Source organism: Choloepus didactylus, chromosome 9 (assembly GCF_015220235.1).
Source record: "Choloepus didactylus isolate mChoDid1 chromosome 9, mChoDid1.pri, whole genome shotgun sequence".
In the NCBI taxonomy this organism is placed as follows: Eukaryota; Metazoa; Chordata; class Mammalia; order Pilosa; family Megalonychidae; genus Choloepus; species Choloepus didactylus.
Window position 1 is genome coordinate 38,839,042 of NC_051315.1, and position 9,034 is coordinate 38,848,075.

The window sequence follows — 9,034 nt, forward strand, 5'->3', positions numbered from 1 at the left end:
GGGATGCGTGAACTTTGTTTCCTGATTTCGCTCAAGGCACTCACTGGGGAGGGAAGTTAAGTACCATTTAGGGAGGCAGAGATTATGAAGACTCTTCTCACTACAACAGTATCTATCCAATTATTCATTCAATTGTTGATCAAAAAGACTGTTATATGCAAAGCACTATGCAAAATGTATAGGATGTAATGGTAAACAAGATAGATATGGCTGCTTTCCTCAAGATGTTTAATCTAGTAAGAATACAGACAAATGACAAGGCAATTGGAATAATGTGATAAGGGTTTTGTGGGGGTGGGTATACATCCCAGTACTTAGCTCCTTGTAAGGAAGATAACTTAGAAAACTGACCATAATAGCTCATGGACTCTGAATTTGGTGTTATGATTTGGGCTTGGCAGCCTCCTAAGGGCTGAAATGGTTGAAACACTGCCTATTTTCCATCCAGTGCTTCCTTGATGTCAGGACAGGACTTAACAGGTATTGCCATGAATCAGAACTAATACCCAGTTCCCAAGGTTCCACAGATGATCAGAAGAAGGCGTATTATTAGGCAGAAGCAAGTCCAGGCAGTTAGCATTCAGCAGGCTGCAGGACACAGATAGGTAACAAGTGGATGCTCCACCAGGTGGTCACATCCTGCTCTAGGCCAATCTGGCAGCAGATATTAGGTACTGTCATGGCCCAAGGGGGCTTTTCCAACCGAGAGGCCAAAGAAGATGCCAGGTATGGTATGAGACATGAGCTTTTTTCGGGGCTACTTACAGGAATAGAACAGGAAGTCAGTGAAGCTGCTGTGAATAGCAGCTGGTTCAGAGCTCAGTGTGAAGGTACTCTGCACTTTGGGGGGAAATGGTCAAGCCGTTTATAGGGGCTTGAGACAAAGACATTCCAATGGGTATGAGAGCGTAAGCATAGGAATGGGAGTCACGTGACATAGGGAAGGGTTGCTCCGGGAGTTCAGGAAGGAGGTAAGCTATAGATTACAATTAGCTCAGGGAGCCTGGTTTTATAAGGAGGGTAGGTTAAACCTTAAATGATCTAGTTCATGCAAACTGCTGTGTGCACAGTCTTCAAGGCCCTTAGGGAAGGTCCTGGGCCCAGGGCTCCCACAGGTATAAACAAGTAGTTGGCTTCAAAGAGATGTTGTATCAGGAATCAGGTTTGGGAGTCCCAGATACAGGGGTTGAAAACCAGATCAAAGGAAATAGCAGAGAAAGTTAGGGTACTGGGCAGCAACTTAAGATGTTGACTCAGGATTGAGAATCAGGAGGCTTCAAATTAAATTAGGCCAAGGGTTCTGATACTTTGATGGACATCACAATCACCTGTGCAGCTTATCAACCTGCTCGTACCTACACCTCATCCCCAGAGATTCTGATTCAGTCATTTTATGGCTAGACTCGACATTCATATTCTTAAAGAACTCAGCAAGGAATTACAATGTGCACCCAAGGATGAAAACTGCTGCATTACAAGAATGGAAGGCTAAAGGTGAGGAGATTATTACAAGGCATGCATGTGTGTGTATATCTGTGTGTGTGTATCTGTGTGTTGAGGAGAGGGGAAGGATGAGCAATAAGAAGACCTGTGCTAGGCAGAATAACTTCAATACATCCTTCTCTGCTGAGAAGGGGAATACATTGTTTTTTGTTTGTTTGTTTGTTTTTTAAAAAGGGACACTGAAGAGGATTTCAAACTGTGCTAAGGGACACTGAAGAGGATTTCAAACTGTATGTAGAAAAGGTGGCTTCAGGGTCTCTTAGGAAGTCAAAGGAAATGCTAATTGTATCACAGTAGCAGCAGGCTGCCTAATTCTGCCCCTTCCTCTTCACTGTCTTACAGTAGCCCTCAACATTCAAGACCTTATGTGTCTCCTGGATAAATAGCCATAAGCCTCATCATGAAAAAACAGTCACACTGTCCTTTCTCTCTTCTACTACTGAAATCCATGGAGAGCATGTTTTAGGTTTAAAATCAAAGCCTCTCTTCTAAACAAGAGCTAACTGATCAAGTGGCTTGAGTCCACCTCTGGCAGCATAGTCTAACAAAAAGCCCGTTGCCCATGAAGAGTAATGATTTTGCAGGATGTGGTAGGCTGAAAAAAATGCCCCCTTCCCCAAAGATATAGTCACTTCCCAATCCCAGGAACCTGTGAATATGACCTTATATGGAAAAAGATGGGATTAAGTTAAGGATCTGGAGAGGAAGCCCTTACCCTGGGCTATCCAGGTGGGCCCAAAATGATATAAGTGTCCTTGTAAGAGAGAGGCAGCAGGGGATCAGGGCAGACACACAGAAGAGGAGGAGGCCTTGTGTCTTAGTTTGTCAGGGCTGCTTTGACAAGTGCCACAGACTGCTGTGCTTAAACATCAGGGATTTATTGCTCACGGTTTGGAGGCTAGAAGTCCAAAATCAAAGTATCACCAGGCTGTGCCTTCTCCAAATTCTGTAGTGTTTTGGTAGTGGCTTTCTGGTGATCAATCTCTGCCTCCGTCACATTTCTTCCTGTTTCTTCTACTTCTGTGTCCAAATAGCCTTTGCTTTTAAGGACTCCAGTAATACAGAACTTAAGGCCCACCCTGATTTCAGTTTGGCCTTATCTTAATAGGATCTTTGAAGATCCTATTTATAAATGAATTCACACCCATGGTACCAGGAGTCAGGATTTGAACATGTCTACATGGGGGACATGATTCAATCCCCAACAAGATGTGACTATGGAGGCAGAATGGAGTGATACAGTCACAAGTGAAGGAGTGCTATCAGCCACCAGAAGCTGGAAGAGGCAAAGAATGGATGCTCTCCTAGAGCCTCCACAGGGAATGTCTGCTGACACCTTAATTTTGGACTTCTGGCTTCCAGAACTATGTAAGAGAATACATTTCTGTTGTTTTAAATCTCCCAGCTATGATAATCTGTTACACCGGAAACAAATATACCAGATAAATAACAAACATGAATTTAATTAATTTTATCATTAGAGTGTAGAAAGTTCTTATGAAAAAGAATCTTGTGCTCACAACATGTTCCTCACTCAACAAACTTCTTTTGCTGCTCCTGGCAAGTGGAAACTGCCAAGGAAGATTACAACCAGGTGTTGTTTGTTCATGGAGAGGAAAACAATTGCCTACAGACAACAACAGATTCTTGTATATCACATTTTTATTTTCTGTTGCTTCCAGGGAATGATACAAAGGGAGGAGCTGCAGAAGCACCTTCACTAAGTTATAATTTATTACCATGCTCCTGGGTTATAGAAAGAGCAAAGGCAGGGTACAGCCATAGATAGAACACTTCCAGGTTTTCTTGCTACTTGGCCTTGATAATGACTTTCTCCCTTTGTGAATCTCCATTTCTGCACATGTAAAATGGGGATGTGGACTAATCTCATGCAGTGACTATAAACTTACATTAGAACAAAGATGACACAGTATCCAGCTATAACAGGTGCTCAAAAAATTATCATTACCCCTGTCATCATCTGGATGAGTAGCTCATAATTCACCCCTCTTTGCTTTGAATTCTAGGAGACTCAGAAATAAATTCAATGTTTGTTACAGGAACTCATTAGCCTAAGTGATTAGCATATGGTAGTTTATCTTTCTATTTATATTTTAAATTTCTAATTTTAATAGCCTTATTATAAATTGTTCTTATCATAAACTACTTCAAATCCTTTCTAAAAACAGACTAAGTAGGCATAATTAATAAATGATGAATTATTGTCTGTTCATCAACCTAGTGAATATACTCATTTGGTACTGCTTGTCCTTTGTTTGCTTTGGTGGGAGGCGGAAAAGAGTAGGGGCTAAACACATTTAGAAGGGATCAATGCCAGGCCCCTTTAAGAAGTCAGATTGTACCTTTCATCTAGGAGGAGATGCCCATGCGGGAAAGGACTCCCCTTTTAAAATGCACCTGTTTAGAAATGTAACAAGGCCAAGCTTTGGGAGAGCAAGCTTTGGCCAGGAGAAACTAAAGGACTTCTTAGGGGCATAAATGCCAAGAATAAGTAACAGAGATGTGTGAGAAAAATCATTAAAGTCTGCCTTTTAAATATCAGACAGCAGAGTATAAGTGGGCATTAAATTCTCAAAAATTATATGGTATATCCAGATGGGAGAACAATAAATTCTATATTCTAAATATGATTTAAACTATATAACCTAAATGTGTTTATAATACTTCTAATCAAATAGTTATTTTAACTGATTATATATTGTAGTTTCTGCAATGATATTCAAGTTAATTCAAGGCAACTGAGGAGACTGAGTTCAACCCTCTTTCTCAAGCATGCACATCTGAGGTAAGTTCACCTCAGTTCTGGCTGGAGCACCATGGTCAGGAATCAACACTGATCCCAACACGGACTGCAGCAGCCAACACAACAACAGGACGTTTTTTTTGTTGTTGTTTTTTTAAAAAATCCCATTTCCAAGAATTAATAGGCAAAATGGTAAGAACAATTATTTTTAAAGTTTGTATCTCAGTCAGGAGGTGATGGCTTAAATGCATCAAGGTAACTTACTTTTTTTTTTCTTAATCCAACCCCACCCTACCCCAAAACAATAGCAGCTATTTTCACAAGTTATCAGTCATCTCTTGGAGTCAGATGGGAGATTTCTGATGTCCAAGAATACTAGAAATAAACATAAATATTTCAGATGATAGCAACAAGTATATAGGCACAATGCTTGCCTGTCCTTCTGTGGGCAAGAGTCCAGAGGAAGCCTCAAACTGCCACTAATTCCAAGTAAGAGCAACCCTCCCACAGCTTTCATGCCTCTCTTGGGAGGATTAAAAAGGGGGCCACAGATGCGGGGGCGCGCGCGTGCACAGGCGACTTGCAGAGGGACGGGACAGAGCGGTGCAGCTGCCGCCAGATCTGCTTTTGGTCCACGCGGGTCCAGCGTCCGCCGTGGGAGTGCGTGTGGAGAACATCTCACCCGCAGCCCCGCGCTCCTTCCCGAAGTGAGCCAGACCTGCGTGGTGCACTACACGGGGATGACTGAACATGGAAAGAAATTTGATTCCTCCTAGGACAGAAACAAGCCCTTTAAGTTGACACTAGGCAAGCAGGAGGTGATCCGAGGCTAGGAAGAAGGGGTTGCCCAGATGAGAGTGGGTCAGAGAGCCAAACTGACCATCTCCCCCGACTATGCCTATGGTTCCACTGGTGCCCGGGCATCATCCCACCAAACGTCACTCTCGTCTTTGACGTGGAGCTTCTAAAACTGGAACGACAGGAATGGCCTCCTCCCTCTGCTCCCTTTTCTTAGATCTGCCATGGAGGGTTCTGGCGCCTCTAAACACGTGCACGTGAATCCTTACGGAGCTTTTCCTGATGTTCCACTGCACACTTTGTATAAACATCTACCCAGACTGAATGTGTTCTGTCACTCAGCTTCGCATCCGGCATCTCCATTTCCTCTACTCCTTTCTCCTCCTATATGTGTTGACTTAAATGATAGGCCATAAACCTCAAATTATTCATTTTTTTGTTTGTTTGTTTTGGTTTGGGGGTGATTTCAGTTTCAGTCTTTTGGATCTCGGTTTCCAGTTAAGTTTATGTTCAGATATTAATAGCACAAACAATGGGTTAACTTTAGAATAGGAATTGGTGTTTACGGGGGAGGGGGTGCAAGAACTTTATTTTAATTTTTTCATTGGATGAAATTTTTATCTATTATATATTGAATGTTCTTGCTGCTGTGCTGCAAAGCCATAGCAGATCTGAGGCGCTGTTGGGGGCTGAATCATTCTCCAAACTAAGATGTGTCCTTGTGTGGAATTAAAATCCAAATGGGAAAGAGGAGAGCCTTGGCTTCCAGCAGTCCCACACTATCCTCCCCTCAAACCCTCTGCCTTTGAAGGCAGATGGTTTTCCCTGCGGTGTTGGACACTACAGGTATCTGTCCTCGGGCCAGCAGGGCCTTCTGAAGGTTTTTTCATGGCCTGGCTTATTTTTTTCCATCCTGTGGAAAAATCTAATGGATTTTCAGGACTTTCATCTCCTTTTCATAGCTGTCAAAGCTCTACCACTTCCTAAATTTTGAGAACTTTAATTGAAAGTGTAAATTGAAGGTGCTGTTCGTAGACACCTTCATGAAAGCCCAGCCATCGGACAAATCCTTGATTCGAGTGTTCTCTTAAGAAAATGATGCTGGTCATTGCACCTTCAGCATCTCCTATTTTCTGATGTTCAGCCCCCACTGCTGATCTCAAAGTTCCCTGGCTTTTTCTTCCCCCTCACCCCTTTGCTGACCTGTGTAGTGATTTGGTGAGAGAAATAGTTGCTGCCCCACACCCCACCGTCCCATCTCCTGCACCATATATGAGTTTAGAGTTATTATTGCAATGAAAGTGTTTTATGGTGGCTTTTCTCAAAAAGGGGGGTGGTGGTGGTGGTGGTGGGCAAAACATCTGTAGGCTCCTGGCAAGAGCCTGCCTCCTTCCACCCTGTTTTCCTCCCCAGACTTACGAACTCTCACTATCTGACATCATCTGGACAATTCTCTATACCCTCCATCTCTGTTAATGTTAGCCACCTGAGAAAGTCTAAGACACCCAGGTCACTCTGCACCCTTCCAGAATCAAATCCACACATGGCTCTATACCCCTCCTTTTTGAATACCATATCCCCAAACTTCCCAACCCTTGAAACACTGCCAGGGTCTTCTGGAACTTTCAGTCCAATCATTCATAAAACCTTCATATCCTCAAATTCTTCTGAATGTTCCCTTCATCTTCTTGCTCTAATGTAAACCTGGCTCCCATTGAGGACCCTGGCCCTCCTCAAAACCTCTCTAGTGGCGGCTCTTTTCTCTCTCATCCCTTCTACTGCAGGCCCTCAAAGTGAACCAGATATGTTTTTTTTCTCCTCATTCTCCTTTCAGACCATCAACCTTTCTTAAAAATCCAGCTTTGTATCTAATGTCATCAAATTATCCCAACCACCACTCCCAGGTCACCCCCTCATTCTTGGATGAATTGGGCTGCTGGCTCACTCTCAGTCTCTTAAAATACTACATACATTTGTGGGGGTTTCAATACCTACACATCAATGCTCTGGACTCTCGGGGTCATTTACTCCCTCTTCTGCAATGTCCTAGAAGTTATGTCTTGTATTCCACACTACTTCAACCACTCATTCACATACCCATAACTATGTTTTCTCATGAACTAACTGCAATGTCTTCATCAACTCAATTTCAAGCATCCTGATCTCTGACTGCAACCACTAAATTCTTCTTTCCTTCCTATAGTACCTTCAACCCCACTGGAACCTCAGTTCATTGATTCCAACATCTTTTCACAGGACCTAGCTCCCTTTGGCTTGATTTATGTCCCTTTTGTGGCTTCAAGACTTTTTATACTCTGATTGAATTGCTTCTCAGTCTCTGCTCATTATTACTCATTTGCCCAATCTCTTTTATTGGAGTCTCAGAACTTAATATTGAATCTCTTTTCTTCCCTATCTTTGTAACCTTGGTCTCCTCCAGACTTTAACAGCACTAAACACACTTCCAAATTTTTACCTACAGCTCAGGCTGCTCCTATGAACCCCAGACTCATTTATCTAATGCCTATTCTAAATCTCCACCGGGATGACAGCCAGGTGAAACTCATTATGTCCATAACTGAACTCATCATCTTCATGTACCATCTATTTCTTTCATTATCTTCCCTATCTCAGGAAATGACAACTCCATCCTTCCAACTCCTTTGTCCAACATTGGAATCATCCTTAACTCCTCAATTTCACAATCTAAATTCAATCTGTCTGACTAATAAAATAAGAACAAAAAATAGGGGGATAAGGGTTGTGGAATGTTTTGGGTATTCTTTTTTATTTTTAGTTTTCATTTTTTCTTTATTTTGGAGTAATGAAAATGTTCTAAAATTGATTGTGGCAATGAATGCACAACTGTATAATGACACTGTGGGCCATTGATAGTATATTGTGGATGGATTATATGGTGTGTGAACATATCTCAATAAAATTGCATTAAAAAATAAAATAAATTCAATCTGTCAGTAAATCTGTCATTTTCTTATCACTTCCACCCCTATCACCCTGGTCCAGGGTGACCATATCCTATCTTGATGATTATAACAGATAAACTGCCCTCCCCTTATGATATATTCTCAATGCAGCAAGAAGAGTGATACTTTAAAAATGGAAGTTAATGCTTTTCATTTCATTCTTCACACTCTGTTATATCTTCCCCCGACCCAGAATTCCTTTCCCTTCCTTCTCTGCCTTATTTTCCTCCATAACACTTATCATCATTCATATATATACACTACGTTTTGTATATTTTCAGTCTCCCTCCAGTAAAGTATAAGTTCCACAGATGCAGGGAATTTTTTCCATTTTGTTCACAGTGCTTGACACAGAGTAGGTGGTGCTCAATCTTCTTTGAATGAATAAATCATATTGTGACAGCAGACCACGGGAAGAGCCCAGTGCCTAGAGAAACTGAAAGTCCTAAAAGGAGTTGCCCTGCAGCGTTGACCCCTTTAGAGACTGACACCCACAAACAGCTTCTCAATTAAAACGCCACAGAGCTTCTCTTCCTGCTTGCAGATCTCCTCCGCCTCCTTAACCAGACCCTTATCCTTTCCACTAGTTACTGCTTTCACTGACCTGACTACATTAGTATTTATCTACACACTGGGACAAAATGTTTGCAGGTATGTAGTGATTATCCCTCACCTCTAAGTCTTGTGTTATGTTCACCACTTCACCTGGTGCCAGGCACAGTCAATCCTCATTGAGGATTTATTAATTGATTAATCTTATACAGCAGAACCAAGTCCTTTACTCCTGTGCTTCTCAACTGTTGCAGGCATCACTCTTAGGGATTTGACACATGTGCTAGGGCCCATAAGATGACCCCAAATAAATAGATGCTTCTAACTGAAGCACAAATTTTACTCAATTATGGGTCATTTAAGATATGCTTTAATGTTAAAACAAATTGTGGTCTGTTGCAGAAACAGAAAGTTCACATACATATTAGGGCTA

At 42.0% G+C, this 9,034-nt stretch overlaps 1 pseudogene; it reads left to right on the forward strand.

The window, feature by feature from the left end:
- The first annotated feature begins 679 nt into the window (after positions 1-679).
- Positions 680-5,282, forward strand: LOC119543711 (annotated as a pseudogene).
- Positions 5,283-9,034: the final 3,752 nt, after the last annotated feature.